Raw genomic sequence first — 17,671 nt, 5'->3', positions numbered from 1 at the left:
AAGAGGAATATAACAAGCTAACGTCATATTCCAAATAAGCCTTTGAGCAAACCTAGTACCTCGACACGCGATATATAGTATTCACCTTGTCTTTGTTTATGACGTAATGGTCATCATGCGCAAAGAGTGTGTGCGCATTGACACTGTCTTGGAAACGTTGCGGATAAAAACATTTGCCATAATGCCTACATGGAGGATGAAAAAAAGAAAAAGGAGGAGCCGGGCAGGGATGGGATGGGGCGGGGGAGGGGCGGGAGTTTGTTATAGAGGTGAGGAGGGAGGGAAGGACGGAGTTATAGGTCGATAATAAGCTTCTTTTAGAAGGGAAGAGTCACCAAAAACTCGTCATCCTTTTTTTTGCTCCCGTCTTTCCTCCAGATAAGCGTGAACACTTGAAATATTGTATGAAGCCATGTTATGTTCATGAAAATGTGTGATGAAAAAAAGAAAAAAAGATGCAGAAACCAGTAAATTAATTCAAATAAAAAAAAAATGCCTACAACACCCGGTATTCAAAGGCGGTCTCCCATCCAATTACTGACCAGGCCCTATGTTTCTTGACTTCGGTGATCGGACGATACCGGTATGTCAGCATGGTATGGTCGTAGACAAAAGACTCGTCAATTTAAACCTATTTAAGATTAACAATGACGTCACCATCTGATTTCTTTCAATGGGTGGTAGTAGTAGTTTCAGATGTTCATGATTGTTTCAAAGTGCCGACTGGGTGAGGAAACGGATTTAGCCCGAACGCCTCTTCTCCAACTAAGAGACTGTGTCCTCTGTAGATGGAGCTCTTGTTCAACTATATTATTGGGGGTATCAATAATAGTCCAGAGCTGCACTTCTATGCCTTGTTGAGATCAGGTCCCCCTGGGGAAGAGGAATATAACAAGCTAAACGTCATATTCCAAATAAGCCTTTGAGCAAACCTAGTACCTCGACACGCGATATATAGTATTCACCTTGTCTTTGTTTATGACGTAATGGTCATCATGCGCAAAGAGTGTGCGCATTGACACTGTCTTGGAAACGGTTGCGGATAAAACATTTTGCCATAATGCTACATGGAGGATGGAAGAAAAGAAAAAGGAGGAGCCGGGCAGGGATGGGATGGGGCGGGGGAGGGGCGGGAGTTTGTTATAGAACTGAAGGAGGGAGGAAAGACGGAGTTATAGGTCGATAATAAGCTTCTTTTAGAAGGGAAGAGTCACCAAAAACTCGTCATCCTTTTTTTTGCTCCCCGTCTTTCCTCCAGATAAGCGTGAACACTTGAAATATTGTATGAAGCCATGTTATGTTCATGAAAATGTATGATGAAAAAAAAGAAAAAAGATGCAGAAACCAGTAATTTAATTCAAATAAAAAAAAATGCCTACAACACCCGGTATTCAAAGGCGGTCTCCCATCCAATTACTGACCAGGCCCTATGTTTCTTGACTTCGGTGATCGGACGAGAACCGGTATGTCAGCATGGTATGGTCGTAGACAAAAAGACTCGTCAATTTAACCTATTTAGATTAAACAATGACGTCACCATCTGATTTCTTTCAATGGGTGGTAGTAGTAGTTTCAGATGTTCATGATTGTTTCAAAGTGCCCGACTGGGGAGGAAACGGATTTAGCCCGAACGCCTCTTCTCCAACTAAGAGACTGTGTCCTCTGTAGATGGAGCTCTTGTTCAACTATATTATTGGGGTATCAATAATAGTCCAGAGCTGCACTTCTATGCCTTGTTGAGATCAGGTCCCCCTGGGGAAGAGGAATATAACAAGCTAACGTCATATTCCAAATAAGCCTTTGAGCAAACCTAGTACCTCGACACGCGATATATAGTATTCACCTTGTCTTTGTTTATGACGTAATGGTCATCATGCGCAAAGAGTGTGCGCATTGACACTGTCTTGGAAACGGTTGCGGATAAAACATTTTGCCATAATGCTACATGGAGGATGGAAGAAAAGAAAAAGGAGGAGCCGGTAGGGATGGGATGGGGGCGGGGAGGGGCGGGAGTTTGTTATAGAGGTGAAGGAGGGAAGGAAGGACGGAGTTTAGGTCGATAATAAGCTTCTTTTAGAAGGGAAGAGTCACCAAAAACTCGTCATCCTTTTTTTTTGCTCCCCGTCTTTCCTCCAGATAAGCGTGAACACTTGAAATATTGTATGAAGCCATGTTATGTTCATGAAAATGTGTGATGAAAAAAAAAAAAAAAAGATGCAGAAACCAGTAAATTAATTCAAATAAAAAAAATGCCTACAACACCCGGTATTCAAAGGCGGTCTCCCATCCAATTACTGACCAGGCCCTATGTTTCTTGACTTCGGTGATCGGACGAGAACCGGTATGTTCAGCATGGTATGGTCGTAGACAAAAGACTCGTCAATTTAAACCTATTTAAGATTAAACAATGACGTCACCATCTGATTTCTTTCAATGGGGTGGTAGTAGTAGTTTCAGATGTTCATGATTGTTTCAAAGTGCCCGACTGGGTGAGGAAACGGATTTAGCCCGAACGCCTCTTCTCCAACTAAGAGACTGTGTCCTCTGTAGATGGAGCTCTTGTTCAAATTATTTGGGGTATCAATAATAGTCCAGAGCTGCACTTCTATGCCTTGTTGAGATCAGGTCCCCCTGGGAAGAGGAATATAACAAGCTAACGTCATATTCCAAATAAGCCTTTGAGCAAACCTAGTACCTCGACACGCGATATATAGTATTCACCTTGTCTTTGTTTATGACGTAATGGTCATCATGCGCAAAGAGTGTGCGCATTGACACTGTCTTGGAAACGGTTGCGGATAAAACATTTTGCCATAATGCTACATGGAGGATGGAAGAAAAAGAAAAAGGAGAGCCGGGCAGGGATGGGATGGGGCGGGGGAGGGCGGGAGTTTGTTATAGAGGTGAAGGAGGGAAGGAAGGACGGAGTTATAGGTCGATAATAAGCTTCTTTTAGAAGGGAAGAGTCACCAAAAACTCGTCATCTTTTTTTGCTCCCCGTCTTTCCTCCAGATAAGCGTGAACACTTGAAATATTGTATGAAGCCATGTTATGTTCATGAAAATGTGTGATGAAAAAAAAAGAAAAAAAGATGCAGAAACCAGTAAATTAATTCAAATAAAAAAATGCCTACAACACCCGGTATTCAAAGGCGGTCTCCCATCCAATTACTGACCAGGCCCTATGTTTCTTGACTTCGGTGATCGGACGATAACCGGTATGTTCAGCATGGTATGGTCGTAGACAAAAGACTCGTCAATTTAAACCTATTTAAGATTAAACAATGACGTCACCATCTGATTTCTTTCAATGGGGTGGTAGTAGTAGTTTCAGATGTTCATGATTGTTTCAAAGTGCCCGACTGGGTGAGGAAACGGATTTAGCCCGAACGCCTCTTCTCCAACTAAGAGACTGTGTCCTCTGTAGATGGAGCTCTTGTTCAACTATATTATTGGGGGTATCAATAATAGTCCAGAGCTGCACTTCTATGCCTTGTTGAGATCAGGTCCCCCTGGGGAAGAGGAATATAACAAGCTAACGTCATATTCCAAATAAGCCTTTGAGCAAACTAGTACCTCGACACGCGATATATAGTATTCACCTTGTCTTTGTTTATGACGTAATGGTCATCATGCGCAAGAGTGTGCGCATTGACACTGTCTTGGAAACGGTTGCGGATAAAAAATTTGCCATAATGCTACATGGAGGATGGAAGAAAAGAAAAAGGAGGAGCCGGGCAGGGATGGGATGGGGGGGGAGGGGCGGGAGTTTGTTATAGAGGTGAAGGAGGGAAGGAAGGACGGAGTTATAGGTCGATAATAAGCTTCTTTTAGAAGGGAAGAGTCACCAAAAACTCGTCATCCTTTTTTTGCTCCCCGTCTTTCCTCCAGATAAGCGTGAACACTTGAAATATTGTATGAAGCCATGTTATGTTCATGAAAATGTGTGATGAAAAAAAAGAAAAAAGATGCAGAAACCAGTAATTAATTCAAATAATAAAAAAATGCCTACAACACCCGGTATTCAAAGGCGGTCTCCCATCCAATTACTGACCAGGCCCTATGTTTCTTGACTTCGGTGATCGGACGATAACCGGTATGTTCAGCATGGTATGGTCGTAGACAAAAGACTCGTCAATTTAAACCTATTTAAGATTAACAATGACGTCACCATCTGATTTCTTTCAATGGTGGTAGTAGTAGTTTCAGATGTTCATGATTGTTTCAAAGTGCCCGACTGGGTGAGGAAACGGATTTAGCCCGAACGCCTCTTCTCCAACTAAGAGACTGTGTCCTCTGTAGATGGAGCTCTTGTTCAACTATATTATTGGGGGTATCAATAATAGTCCAGAGCTGCACTTCTATGCCTTGTTGAGATCAGGTCCCCCTGGGGAAGAGGAATATAACAAGCTAACGTCATATTCCAAATAAGCCTTTGAGCAAACCTAGTACCTCGACACGCGATATATAGTATTCACCTTGTCTTTGTTTATGACGTAATGGTCATAATGCGCAAAGAGTGTGCGCATTGACACTGTCTTGGAAACGGTTGCGGATAAAATTTTGCCATAATGCTACATGGAGGATGGAAGAAAAGAAAAAGGAGGAGCCGGGTAGGGATGGGATGGGGCGGGGGAGGGCGGGAGTTTGTTATAGAACTGAAGGAGGGAAGGAAGGACGGAGTTATAGGTCGATAATAAGCTTCTTTTAGAAGGGAAGAGTCACCAAAAACTCGTCATCCTTTTTTTGCTCCCCGTCTTTCCTCCAGATAAGCGTGAACACTTGAAATATTGTATGAAGCCATGTTATGTTCATGAAAATGTGTGATGAAAAAAAAAAAAAAAAGATGCAGAAACCAGTAATTAATTCAAATAAAAAAAATGCCTACAACACCCGGTATTCAAAGGCGGTCTCCCATCCAATTACTGACCAGGCCCTATGTTTCTTGACTTCGGTGATCGGACGATAACCGGTATGTTCAGCATGGTATGGTCGTAGACAAAAGACTCGTCAATTTAAACCTATTAAGATTAACAATGACGTCACCATCTGATTTCTTTCAATGGGGTGGTAGTAGTAGTTTCAGATGTTCATGATTGTTTCAAAGTGCCCGACTGGGTGAGGAAACGGATTTAGCCCGAACGCCTCTTCTCCAACTAAGAGACTGTGTCCTCTGTAGATGGAGCTCTTGTTCAACTATATTATTGGGGGTATCAATAATAGTCCAGAGCTGCACTTCTATGCCTTGTTGAGATCAGGTCCCCCTGGGGAAGAGGAATATAACAAGCTAACGTCATATTCCAAATAAGCCTTTGAGCAAACCTAGTACCTCGACACGCGATATATAGTATTCACCTTGTCTTTGTTTATGACGTAATGGTCATCATGCGCAAAGAGTGTGCGCATTGACACTGTCTTGGAAACGGTTGCGGATAAAACATTTTGCCATAATGCTACATGGAGGATGGAAGAAAAGAAAAAGGAGGAGCCGGGCAGGGATGGGGGCGGGGGAGGGGCGGGAGTTTGTTATAGAGTGAAGGAGGGAGGAAGGACGGAGTTATAGGTCGATAATAAGCTTCTTTTAGAAGGGAAGAGTCACCAAAAACTCGTCATCCTTTTTTTTGCTCCCCGTCTTTCCTCCAGATAAGCGTGAACACTTGAAATATTGTATGAAGCCATGTTATGTTCATGAAAATGTGTGATGAAAAAAAGAAAAAAAGATGCAGAACCAGTAAATTAATTCAAATAATAAAAAAATGCCTACAACACCCGGTATTCAAAGGCGGTCTCCCATCCAATTACTGACCAGGCCCTATGTTTCTTGACTTCGGTGATCGGACGATAACCGGTATGTTCAGCATGGTATGGTCGTAGACAAAAGATCGTCAATTTAAACCTATTTAAGATTAACAATGACGTCACCATCTGATTTCTTTCAATGGGGTGGTAGTAGTAGTTTCAGATGTTCATGATTGTTTCAAAGTGCCCGACTGGGTGAGGAAACGGATTTAGCCCGAACGCCTCTTCTCCAACTAAGAGACTGTGTCCTCTGTAGATGGAGCTCTTGTTCAACTATATTATTGGGGGTATCAATAATAGTCCAGAGCTGCACTTCTATGCCTTGTTGAGATCAGGTCCCCCTGGGGAAGAGGAATATAACAAGCTAACGTCATATTCCAAATAAGCCTTTGAGCAAACCTAGTACCTCGACACGCGATATATAGTATTCACCTTGTCTTTGTTTATGACGTAATGGTCATAATGCGCAAAGAGTGTGCGCATTGACACTGTCTTGGAAACGGTTGCGGATAAAACATTTTGCCATAATGCTACATGGAGGATGGAAGAAAAGAAAAAGGAGGAGCCGGGCAGGGATGGGATGGGGCGGGGGAGGGGCGGGAGTTTGTTATAGAGGTGAAGGAGGGAAGGAAGGACGGAGTTATAGGTCGATAATAAGCTTCTTTTAGAAGGGAAGAGTCACCAAAAACTCGTCATTTTTTTTTTGCTCCCCGTCTTTCCTCCAGATAAGCGTGAACACTTGAAATATTGTATGAAGCCATGTTATGTTCATGAAAATGTGTGATGAAAAAAAAAAAAAAAAAGATGCAGAAACCAGTAAATTAATTCAAATAATAAAAAAATGCCTACAACACCCGGTATTCAAAGGCGGTCTCCCATCCAATTACTGACCAGGCCCTATGTTTCTTGACTTCGGTGATCGGACGAGAACCGGTATGTTCAGCATGGTATGGTCGTAGACAAAAGACTCGTCAATTTAAACCTATTTAAGATTAAACAATGACGTCACCATCTGATTTCTTTCAATGGGGTGGTAGTAGTAGTTTCAGATGTTCATGATTGTTTCAAAGTGCCCGACTGGGTGAGGAAACGGATTTAGCCCGAACGCCTCTTCTCCAACTAAGAGACTGTGTCCTCTGTAGATGGAGCTCTTGTTCAACTATATTATTGGGGGTATCAATAATAGTCCAGAGCTGCACTTCTATGCCTTGTTGAGATCAGGTCCCCCTGGGGAAGAGGAATATAACAAGCTAACGTCATATTCCAAATAAGCCTTTGAGCAAACCTAGTACCTCGACACGCGATATATAGTATTCACCTTGTCTTTGTTTATGACGTAATGGTCATCATGCGCAAAGAGTGTGCGCATTGACACTGTCTTGGAAACGGTTGCGGATAAAACATTTTGCCATAATGCTACATGGAGGATGGAAGAAAAGAAAAAGGAGGAGCCGGGCAGGGATGGGATGGGGCGGGGGAGGGGCGGGAGTTTGTTATAGAGGTGAAGGAGGGAAGGAAGGACGGAGTTATAGGTCGATAATAAGCTTCTTTTAGAAGGGAAGAGTCACCAAAAACTCGTCATCCTTTTTTTGCTCCCCGTCTTTCCTCCAGATAAGCGTGAACACTTGAAATATTGTATGAAGCCATGTTATGTTCATGAAAATGTGTGATGAAAAAAAAAGAAAAAAAGATGCAGAAACCAGTAATTAATTCAAATAATAAAAAAATGCCTACAACACCCGGTATTCAAAGGCGGTCTCCCATCCAATTACTGACCAGGCCCTATGTTTCTTGACTTCGGTGATCGGACGATAACCGGTATGTTCAGCATGGTATGGTCGTAGACAAAAGACTCGTCAATTTAAACCTATTTAAGATTAACAATGACGTCACCATCTGATTTCTTTCAATGGGTGGTAGTAGTAGTTTCAGATGTTCATGATTGTTTCAAAGTGCCCGACTGGGTGAGGAAACGGATTTAGCCCGAACGCCTCTTCTCCAACTAAGAGACTGTGTCCTCTGTAGATGGAGCTCTTGTTCAACTATATTATTGGGGGTATCAATAATAGTCCAGAGCTGCACTTCTATGCCTTGTTGAGATCAGGTCCCCCTGGGGAAGAGGAATATAACAAGCTAACGTCATATTCCAAATAAGCCTTTGAGCAAACCTAGTACCTCGACACGCGATATATAGTATTCACCTTGTCTTTGTTTATGACGTAATGGTCATAATGCGCAAAGAGTGTGCGCATTGACACTGTCTTGGAAACGGTTGCGGATAAAACATTTTGCCATAATGCTACATGGAGGATGGAAGAAAAGAAAAAGGAGGAGCCGGGTAGGGATGGGATGGGGCGGGGGAGGGGCGGGAGTTTGTTATAGAACTGAAGGAGGGAAGGAAGGACGGAGTTATAGGTCGATAATAAGCTTCTTTTAGAAGGGAAGAGTCACCAAAAACTCGTCATCCTTTTTTTTTGCTCCCCGTCTTTCCTCCAGATAAGCGTGAACACTTGAAATATTGTATGAAGCCATGTTATGTTCATGAAAATGTGTGATGAAAAAAAAAAAAAAAAGATGCAGAAACCAGTAAATTAATTCAAATAATAAAAAAAATGCCTACAACACCCGGTATTCAAAGGCGGTCTCCCATCCAATTACTGACCAGGCCCTATGTTTCTTGACTTCGGTGATCGGACGATAACCGGTATGTTCAGCATGGTATGGTCGTAGACAAAAGACTCGTCAATTTAAACCTATTTAAGATTAAACAATGACGTCACCATCTGATTTCTTTCAATGGGGTGGTAGTAGTAGTTTCAGATGTTCATGATTGTTTCAAAGTGCCCGACTGGGTGAGGAAACGGATTTAGCCCGAACGCCTCTTCTCCAACTAAGAGACTGTGTCCTCTGTAGATGGAGCTCTTGTTCAACTATATTATTGGGGGTATCAATAATAGTCCAGAGCTGCACTTCTATGCCTTGTTGAGATCAGGTCCCCCTGGGGAAGAGGAATATAACAAGCTAACGTCATATTCCAAATAAGCCTTTGAGCAAACCTAGTACCTCGACACGCGATATATAGTATTCACCTTGTCTTTGTTTATGACGTAATGGTCATCATGCGCAAAGAGTGTGCGCATTGACACTGTCTTGGAAACGGTTGCGGATAAAACATTTTGCCATAATGCTACATGGAGGATGGAAAAAAGAAAAAGGAGGAGCCGGGCAGGGATGGGATGGGGGGGGGGGAGGGGCGGGAGTTTGTTATAGAGGTGAAGGAGGGAAGGAAGGACGGAGTTATAGGTCGATAATAAGCTTCTTTTAGAAGGGAAGAGTCACCAAAAACTCGTCATTCTTTTTTTGCTCCCCGTCTTTCCTCCAGATAAGCGTGAACACTTGAAATATTGTATGAAGCCATGTTATGTTCATGAAAATGTGTGATGAAAAAAAAAGAAAAAAAGATGCAGAAACCAGTAAATTAATTCAAATAATAAAAAAAATGCCTACAACACCCGGTATTCAAAGGCGGTCTCCCATCCAATTACTGACCAGGCCCTATGTTTCTTGACTTCGGTGATCGGACGATAACCGGTATGTTCAGCATGGTATGGTCGTAGACAAAAGACTCGTCAATTTAAACCTATTTAAGATTAAACAATGACGTCACCATCTGATTTCTTTCAATGGGGTGGTAGTAGTAGTTTCAGATGTTCATGATTGTTTCAAAGTGCCCGACTGGGTGAGGAAACGGATTTAGCCCGAACGCCTCTTCTCCAACTAAGAGACTGTGTCCTCTGTAGATGGAGCTCTTGTTCAACTATATTATTGGGGGTATCAATAATAGTCCAGAGCTGCACTTCTATGCCTTGTTGAGATCAGGTCCCCCTGGGGAAGAGGAATATAACAAGCTAACGTCATATTCCAAATAAGCCTTTGAGCAAACCTAGTACCTCGACACGCGATATATAGTATTCACCTTGTCTTTGTTTATGACGTAATGGTCATCATGCGCAAAGAGTGTGCGCATTGACACTGTCTTGGAAACGGTTGCGGATAAAACATTTTGCCATAATGCTACATGGAGGATGGAAGAAAAGAAAAAGGAGGAGCCGGGCAGGGATGGGATGGGGCGGGGGAGGGGCGGGAGTTTGTTATAGAACTGAAGGAGGGAAGGAAGGACGGAGTTATAGGTCGATAATAAGCTTCTTTTAGAAGGGAAGAGTCACCAAAAACTCGTCATCCTTTTTTTTGCTCCCCGTCTTTCCTCCAGATAAGCGTGAACACTTGAAATATTGTATGAAGCCATGTTATGTTCATGAAAATGTGTGATGAAAAAAAGAAAAAAAGATGCAGAAACCAGTAAATTAATTCAAATATAAAAAAAATGCCTACAACACCCGGTATTCAAAGGCGGTCTCCCATCCAATTACTGACCAGGCCCTATGTTTCTTGACTTCGGTGATCGGACGAAACCGGTATGTTCAGCATGGTATGGTCGTAGACAAAAGACTCGTCAATTTAAACCTATTTAAGATTAACAATGACGTCACCATCTGATTTCTTTCAATGGGGTGGTAGTAGTAGTTTCAGATGTTCATGATTGTTTCAAAGTGCCCGACTGGGTGAGGAAACGGATTTAGCCCGAACGCCTCTTCTCCAACTAAGAGACTGTGTCCTCTGTAGATGGAGCTCTTGTTCAACTATATTATTGGGGGTATCAATAATAGTCCAGAGCTGCACTTCTATGCCTTGTTGAGATCAGGTCCCCCTGGGGAAGAGGAATATAACAAGCTAACGTCATATTCCAAATAAGCCTTTGAGCAAACCTAGTACCTCGACACGCGATATATAGTATTCACCTTGTCTTTGTTTATGACGTAATGGTCATAATGCGCAAAGAGTGTGCGCATTGACACTGTCTTGGAAACGGTTGCGGATAAAACATTTTGCCATAATGCTACATGGAGGATGGAAGAAAAGAAAAAGGAGGAGCCGGGTAGGGATGGGATGGGGCGGGGGAGGGGCGGGAGTTTGTTATAGAACTGAAGGAGGGAAGGAAGGACGGAGTTATAGGTCGATAATAAGCTTCTTTTAGAAGGGAAGAGTCACCAAAAACTCGTCATCCTTTTTTTTGCTCCCCGTCTTTCCTCCAGATAAGCGTGAACACTTGAAATATTGTATGAAGCCATGTTATGTTCATGAAAATGTGTGATGAAAAAAAAAAAAAAAAGATGCAGAAACCAGTAATTAATTCAAATAATAAAAAAATGCCTACAACACCCGGTATTCAAAGGCGGTCTCCCATCCAATTACTGACCAGGCCCTATGTTTCTTGACTTCGGTGATCGGACGATAACCGGTATGTTCAGCATGGTATGGTCGTAGACAAAAGACTCGTCAATTTAAACCTATTTAAGATTAAACAATGACGTCACCATCTGATTTCTTTCAATGGGGTGGTAGTAGTAGTTTCAGATGTTCATGATTGTTTCAAAGTGCCCGACTGGGTGAGGAAACGGATTTAGCCCGAACGCCTCTTCTCCAACTAAGAGACTGTGTCCTCTGTAGATGGAGCTCTTGTTCAACTATATTATTGGGGGTATCAATAATAGTCCAGAGCTGCACTTCTATGCCTTGTTGAGATCAGGTCCCCCTGGGGAAGAGGAATATAACAAGCTAACGTCATATTCCAAATAAGCCTTTGAGCAAACCTAGTACCTCGACACGCGATATATAGTATTCACCTTGTCTTTGTTTATGACGTAATGGTCATCATGCGCAAAGAGTGTGCGCATTGACACTGTCTTGGAAACGGTTGCGGATAAAACATTTTGCCATAATGCTACATGGAGGATGGAAGAAAAGAAAAAGGAGGAGCCGGGCAGGGATGGGATGGGGCGGGGGGAGGGGCGGGAGTTTGTTATAGAGGTGAAGGAGGGAAGGAAGGACGGAGTTATAGGTCGATAATAAGCTTCTTTTAGAAGGGAAGAGTCACCAAAAACTCGTCATCCTTTTTTTTGCTCCCCGTCTTTCCTCCAGATAAGCGTGAACACTTGAAATATTGTATGAAGCCATGTTATGTTCATGAAAATGTGTGATGAAAAAAAAAGAAAAAAAGATGCAGAAACCAGTAATTTAATTCAAATAATAAAAAAATGCCTACAACACCCGGTATTCAAAGGCGGTCTCCCATCCAATTACTGACCAGGCCCTATGTTTCTTGACTTCGGTGATCGGACGATAACCGGTATGTTCAGCATGGTATGGTCGTAGACAAAAGACTCGTCAATTTAAACCTATTTAAGATTAACAATGACGTCACCATCTGATTTCTTTCAATGGGGTGGTAGTAGTAGTTTCAGATGTTCATGATTGTTTCAAAGTGCCCGACTGGGTGAGGAAACGGATTTAGCCCGAACGCCTCTTCTCCAACTAAGAGACTGTGTCCTCTGTAGATGGAGCTCTTGTTCAACTATATTATTGGGGGTATCAATAATAGTCCAGAGCTGCACTTCTATGCCTTGTTGAGATCAGGTCCCCCTGGGGAAGAGGAATATAACAAGCTAACGTCATATTCCAAATAAGCCTTTGAGCAAACCTAGTACCTCGACACGCGATATATAGTATTCACCTTGTCTTTGTTTATGACGTAATGGTCATAATGCGCAAAGAGTGTGCGCATTGACACTGTCTTGGAAACGGTTGCGGATAAAACATTTTGCCATAATGCTACATGGAGGATGGAAGAAAAGAAAAAGGAGGAGCCGGGTAGGGATGGGATGGGGCGGGGGAGGGGCGGGAGTTTGTTATAGAACTGAAGGAGGGAAGGAAGGACGGAGTTATAGGTCGATAATAAGCTTCTTTTAGAAGGGAAGAGTCACCAAAAACTCGTCATCCTTTTTTTTGCTCCCCGTCTTTCCTCCAGATAAGCGTGAACACTTGAAATATTGTATGAAGCCATGTTATGTTCATGAAAATGTGTGATGAAAAAAAAAAAAAAAGATGCAGAAACCAGTAAATTAATTCAAATAATAAAAAAATGCCTACAACACCCGGTATTCAAAGGCGGTCTCCCATCCAATTACTGACCAGGCCCTATGTTTCTTGACTTCGGTGATCGGACGATAACCGGTATGTTCAGCATGGTATGGTCGTAGACAAAAGACTCGTCAATTTAAACCTATTTAAGATTAAACAATGACGTCACCATCTGATTTCTTTCAATGGGGTGGTAGTAGTAGTTTCAGATGTTCATGATTGTTTCAAAGTGCCCGACTGGGTGAGGAAACGGATTTAGCCCGAACGCCTCTTCTCCAACTAAGAGACTGTGTCCTCTGTAGATGGAGCTCTTGTTCAACTATATTATTGGGGGTATCAATAATAGTCCAGAGCTGCACTTCTATGCCTTGTTGAGATCAGGTCCCCCTGGGGAAGAGGAATATAACAAGCTAACGTCATATTCCAAATAAGCCTTTGAGCAAACCTAGTACCTCGACACGCGATATATAGTATTCACCTTGTCTTTGTTTATGACGTAATGGTCATCATGCGCAAAGAGTGTGCGCATTGACACTGTCTTGGAAACGGTTGCGGATAAAACATTTTGCCATAATGCTACATGGAGGATGGAAGAAAAGAAAAAGGAGGAGCCGGGCAGGGATGGGATGGGGCGGGGGGAGGGGCGGGAGTTTGTTATAGAGGTGAAGGAGGGAGGGAAGGACGGAGTTATAGGTCGATAATAAGCTTCTTTTAGAAGGGAAGAGTCACCAAAACTCGTCATTCTTTTTTTGCTCCCCGTCTTTCCTCCAGATAAGCGTGAACACTTGAAATATTGTATGAAGCCATGTTATGTTCATGAAAATGTGTGATGAAAAAAAAAAAAAAAAGATGCAGAAACCAGTAAATTAATTCAAATAATAAAAAAATGCCTACAACACCCGGTATTCAAAGGCGGTCTCCCATCCAATTACTGACCAGGCCCTATGTTTCTTGACTTCGGTGATCGGACGATAACCGGTATGTTCAGCATGGTATGGTCGTAGACAAAAGACTCGTCAATTTAAACCTATTTAAGATTAAACAATGACGTCACCATCTGATTTCTTTCAATGGGGTGGTAGTAGTAGTTTCAGATGTTCATGATTGTTTCAAAGTGCCCGACTGGGTGAGGAAACGGATTTAGCCCGAACGCCTCTTCTCCAACTAAGAGACTGTGTCCTCTGTAGATGGAGCTCTTGTTCAACTATATTATTGGGGGTATCAATAATAGTCCAGAGCTGCACTTCTATGCCTTGTTGAGATCAGGTCCCCCTGGGGAAGAGGAATATAACAAGCTAACGTCATATTCCAAATAAGCCTTTGAGCAAACCTAGTACCTCGACACGCGATATATAGTATTCACCTTGTCTTTGTTTATGACGTAATGGTCATCATGCGCAAAGAGTGTGCGCATTGACACTGTCTTGGAAACGGTTGCGGATAAAACATTTTGCCATAATGCTACATGGAGGATGGAAGAAAAGAAAAAGGAGGAGCCGGGCAGGGATGGGATGGGGCGGGGGAGGGGCGGGAGTTTGTTATAGAACTGAAGGAGGGAAGGAAGACGGAGTTATAGGTCGATAATAAGCTTCTTTTAGAAGGGAAGAGTCACCAAAAACTCGTCATCCTTTTTTTTGCTCCCCGTCTTTCCTCCAGATAAGCGTGAACACTTGAAATATTGTATGAAGCCATGTTATGTTCATGAAAATGTGTGATGAAAAAAAAGAAAAAAAGATGCAGAAACCAGTAATTTAATTCAAATAATAAAAAAATGCCTACAACACCCGGTATTCAAAGGCGGTCTCCCATCCAATTACTGACCAGGCCCTATGTTTCTTGACTTCGGTGATCGGACGATAACCGGTATGTTCAGCATGGTATGGTCGTAGACAAAAGATTCGTCAATTTAAACCTATTTAAGATTAACAATGACGTCACCATCTGATTTCTTTCAATGGGGTGGTAGTAGTAGTTTCAGATGTTCATGATTGTTTCAAAGTGCCCGACTGGGTGAGGAAACGGATTTAGCCCGAACGCCTCTTCTCCAACTAAGAGACTGTGTCCTCTGTAGATGGAGCTCTTGTTCAACTATATTATTGGGGGTATCAATAATAGTCCAGAGCTGCACTTCTATGCCTTGTTGAGATCAGGTCCCCCTGGGGAAGAGGAATATAACAAGCTAACGTCATATTCCAAATAAGCCTTTGAGCAAACCTAGTACCTCGACACGCGATATATAGTATTCACCTTGTCTTTGTTTATGACGTAATGGTCATAATGCGCAAAGAGTGTGCGCATTGACACTGTCTTGGAAACGGTTGCGGATAAAACATTTTGCCATAATGCTACATGGAGGATGGAAGAAAAGAAAAAGGAGGAGCCGGGTAGGGATGGGATGGGGCGGGGGAGGGGCGGGAGTTTGTTATAGAACTGAAGGAGGGAAGGAAGGACGGAGTTATAGGTCGATAATAAGCTTCTTTTAGAAGGGAAGAGTCACCAAAAACTCGTCATCCTTTTTTTTGCTCCCCGTCTTTCCTCCAGATAAGCGTGAACACTTGAAATATTGTATGAAGCCATGTTATGTTCATGAAAATGTGTGATGAAAAAAAAAAAAAAGATGCAGAAACCAGTAAATTAATTCAAATAATAAAAAAATGCCTACAACACCCGGTATTCAAAGGCGGTCTCCCATCCAATTACTGACCAGGCCCTATGTTTCTTGACTTCGGTGATCGGACGATAACCGGTATGTTCAGCATGGTATGGTCGTAGACAAAAGACTCGTCAATTTAAACCTATTTAAGATTAAACAATGACGTCACCATCTGATTTCTTTCAATGGGGTGGTAGTAGTAGTTTCAGATGTTCATGATTGTTTCAAAGTGCCCGACTGGGTGAGGAAACGGATTTAGCCCGAACGCCTCTTCTCCAACTAAGAGACTGTGTCCTCTGTAGATGGAGCTCTTGTTCAACTATATTATTGGGGGTATCAATAATAGTCCAGAGCTGCACTTCTATGCCTTGTTGAGATCAGGTCCCCCTGGGGAAGAGGAATATAACAAGCTAACGTCATATTCCAAATAAGCCTTTGAGCAAACCTAGTACCTCGACACGCGATATATAGTATTCACCTTGTCTTTGTTTATGACGTAATGGTCATCATGCGCAAAGAGTGTGCGCATTGACACTGTCTTGGAAACGGTTGCGGATAAAACATTTTGCCATAATGCTACATGGAGGATGGAAGAAAAGAAAAAGGAGGAGCCGGGCAGGGATGGGATGGGGCGGGGGAGGGGCGGGAGTTTGTTATAGAGGTGAAGGAGGGAGGGAAGGACGGAGTTATAGGTCGATAATAAGCTTCTTTTAGAAGGGAAGAGTCACCAAAAACTCGTCATCCTTTTTTTTGCTCCCCGTCTTTCCTCCAGATAAGCGTGAACACTTGAAATATTGTATGAAGCCATGTTATGTTCATGAAAATGTGTGATGAAAAAAAAAGAAAAAAAGATGCAGAAACCAGTAAATTAATTCAAATAATAAAAACAATGCCTACAACACCCGGTATTCAAAGGCGGTCTCCCATCCAATTACTGACCAGGCCCTATGTTTCTTGACTTCGGTGATCGGACGATAACCGGTATGTTCAGCATGGTATGGTCGTAGACAAAAGACTCGTCAATTTAAACCTATTTAAGATTAACAATGACGTCACCATCTGATTTCTTTCAATGAGGTGGTAGTAGTAGTTTCAGATGTTCATGATTGTTTCAAAGTGCCCGACTGGGTGAGGAAACGGATTTAGCCCGAACGCCTCTTCTCCAACTAAGAGACTGTGTCCTCTGTAGATGGAGCTCTTGTTCAACTATATTATTGGGGGTATCAATAATAGTCCAGAGCTGCACTTCTATGCCTTGTTGAGATCAGGTCCCCCTGGGGAAGAGGAATATAACAAGCTAACGTCATATTCCAAATAAGCCTTTGAGCAAACCTAGTACCTCGACACGCGATATATAGTATTCACCTTGTCTTTGTTTATGACGTAATGGTCATAATGCGCAAAGAGTGTGCGCATTGACACTGTCTTGGAAACGGTTGCGGATAAAACATTTTGCCATAATGCTACATGGAGGATGGAAGAAAAGAAAAAGGAGGAGCCGGGTAGGGATGGGATGGGGCGGGGGAGGGGCGGGAGTTTGTTATAGAACTGAAGGAGGGAAGGAAGGACGGAGTTATAGGTCGATAATAAGCTTCTTTTAGAAGGGAAGAGTCACCAAAAACTCGTCATCCTTTTTTTTGCTCCCCGTCTTTCCTCCAGATAAGCGTGAACACTTGAAATATTGTATGAAGCCATGTTATGTTCATGAAAATGTGTGATGAAAAAAAAAAAAAAAAAGATGCAGAAACCAGTAAATTAATTCAAATAATAAAAAAAATGCCTACAACACCCGGTATTCAAAGGCGGTCTCCCATCCAATTACTGACCAGGCCCTATGTTTCTTGACTTCGGTGATCGGACGATAACCGGTATGTTCAGCATGGTATGGTCGTAGACAAAAGACTCGTCAATTTAAACCTATTTAAGATTAAACAATGACGTCACCATCTGATTTCTTTCAATGGGGTGGTAGTAGTAGTTTCAGATGTTCATGATTGTTTCAAAGTGCCCGACTGGGTGAGGAAACGGATTTAGCCCGAACGCCTCTTCTCCAACTAAGAGACTGTGTCCTCTGTAGATGGAGCTCTTGTTCAACTATATTATTGGGGGTATCAATAATAGTCCAGAGCTGCACTTCTATGCCTTGTTGAGATCAGGTCCCCCTGGGGAAGAGGAATATAAC

At 42.5% G+C, this 17,671-nt stretch overlaps 19 pseudogenes; all 19 read right to left on the bottom strand.

The window, feature by feature from the left end:
* Positions 1-1,372: 1,372 nt before the first annotated feature.
* LOC115926928 lies at positions 1,373-1,490 on the bottom strand (annotated as a pseudogene).
* A 760-nt stretch (positions 1,491-2,250) lies between these two features.
* LOC115926921 lies at positions 2,251-2,369 on the bottom strand (annotated as a pseudogene).
* Positions 2,370-3,126: 757 nt separating this feature from the next.
* Positions 3,127-3,245, bottom strand: LOC115926961 (annotated as a pseudogene).
* A 759-nt stretch (positions 3,246-4,004) lies between these two features.
* LOC115926960 lies at positions 4,005-4,123 on the bottom strand (annotated as a pseudogene).
* A 757-nt stretch (positions 4,124-4,880) lies between these two features.
* On the bottom strand, positions 4,881-4,999 carry LOC115926958 (annotated as a pseudogene).
* A 757-nt stretch (positions 5,000-5,756) lies between these two features.
* On the bottom strand, positions 5,757-5,875 carry LOC115926957 (annotated as a pseudogene).
* A 765-nt stretch (positions 5,876-6,640) lies between these two features.
* Positions 6,641-6,759, bottom strand: LOC115927013 (annotated as a pseudogene).
* A 766-nt stretch (positions 6,760-7,525) lies between these two features.
* Positions 7,526-7,644, bottom strand: LOC115926956 (annotated as a pseudogene).
* Positions 7,645-8,411: 767 nt separating this feature from the next.
* LOC115926954 lies at positions 8,412-8,530 on the bottom strand (annotated as a pseudogene).
* A 768-nt stretch (positions 8,531-9,298) lies between these two features.
* On the bottom strand, positions 9,299-9,417 carry LOC115926953 (annotated as a pseudogene).
* A 766-nt stretch (positions 9,418-10,183) lies between these two features.
* On the bottom strand, positions 10,184-10,301 carry LOC115926966 (annotated as a pseudogene).
* A 765-nt stretch (positions 10,302-11,066) lies between these two features.
* On the bottom strand, positions 11,067-11,185 carry LOC115926952 (annotated as a pseudogene).
* A 769-nt stretch (positions 11,186-11,954) lies between these two features.
* LOC115926951 lies at positions 11,955-12,073 on the bottom strand (annotated as a pseudogene).
* Positions 12,074-12,838: 765 nt separating this feature from the next.
* LOC115926950 lies at positions 12,839-12,957 on the bottom strand (annotated as a pseudogene).
* A 766-nt stretch (positions 12,958-13,723) lies between these two features.
* Positions 13,724-13,842, bottom strand: LOC115926949 (annotated as a pseudogene).
* A 766-nt stretch (positions 13,843-14,608) lies between these two features.
* LOC115926948 lies at positions 14,609-14,727 on the bottom strand (annotated as a pseudogene).
* Positions 14,728-15,491: 764 nt separating this feature from the next.
* On the bottom strand, positions 15,492-15,610 carry LOC115926947 (annotated as a pseudogene).
* A 769-nt stretch (positions 15,611-16,379) lies between these two features.
* LOC115926946 lies at positions 16,380-16,498 on the bottom strand (annotated as a pseudogene).
* A 768-nt stretch (positions 16,499-17,266) lies between these two features.
* On the bottom strand, positions 17,267-17,385 carry LOC115926945 (annotated as a pseudogene).
* Between the last annotated feature and the right edge of the window lie 286 nt (positions 17,386-17,671).

The sequence above is a fragment of the Strongylocentrotus purpuratus genome, unplaced genomic scaffold (genome assembly GCF_000002235.5).
Source record: "Strongylocentrotus purpuratus isolate Spur 01 unplaced genomic scaffold, Spur_5.0 spur5_scaffold_2, whole genome shotgun sequence".
Taxonomy (NCBI): domain Eukaryota; kingdom Metazoa; phylum Echinodermata; class Echinoidea; order Camarodonta; family Strongylocentrotidae; genus Strongylocentrotus; species Strongylocentrotus purpuratus.
This window is presented reverse-complemented; position numbering and strand designations above follow the sequence as displayed.